Below are 615 nucleotides of genomic sequence, written 5' to 3' on the forward strand. Positions count from 1 at the left end.
TATATATATATATATATATATATATATATATATATATATATATATATATACACATATAGGCGGAAAAGGAAGAGATACAAAAATGAGGAAGATAGAGAGGAAGACAGAGAGGTAAGACGAGAAAGAACGAAGAGGAGAGACGGAAGAGACTTTTTTTTTCCTACTCTAGGCACAAGGCCCGAAATTTTTGGGGAGGGGGCCAGTTGGGTACTACTCAAGCAGAGCGGACCCGAACGCGCAGTCGAGCGTCCGCGCTAGCTAGTTGTGAGTGGTCGATCCTACGAGAAGTGCGCGCGCGCGCGCAAATGAACACATGTGTGCGCGTGCGCGCGTATGCAAATTAGTAAATAATTTCTTTTAAACAAAGTAAATAATTTTTAAAAAATTACTTTTTTCTTTTCTAAACAACGTAGATAGGTAGAAGGAATAAAAATAACACTATCTGTTTTTGTTAACTTCATACATTTTATTTCTTTTAATTAAATTTTGTGAACAAAATAATTTTTATTTTCTAAACAACGTAAATAAATTTTAAAAAAGGTGCACATTGGGATTAGACACTGAGGGAAACTTGTGTGATAGGCTTTTACGATGTCACTCAGAAAAAGGGCTACC

The 615-nt window shown here is 35.8% G+C and overlaps 1 protein-coding gene across 2 annotated transcripts in view; it reads right to left on the reverse strand.

Moving 5' to 3' along the window:
• The window catches only part of LOC106883972 (uncharacterized), a 22898-nt gene that overhangs the window by 20204 nt on the left and 2079 nt on the right, over positions 1-615 (reverse strand). The window lies entirely within an intron of this gene.

Source organism: Octopus bimaculoides, chromosome 26, assembly GCF_001194135.2.
Source record: "Octopus bimaculoides isolate UCB-OBI-ISO-001 chromosome 26, ASM119413v2, whole genome shotgun sequence".
NCBI classification, from domain to species: domain Eukaryota; kingdom Metazoa; phylum Mollusca; class Cephalopoda; order Octopoda; family Octopodidae; genus Octopus; species Octopus bimaculoides.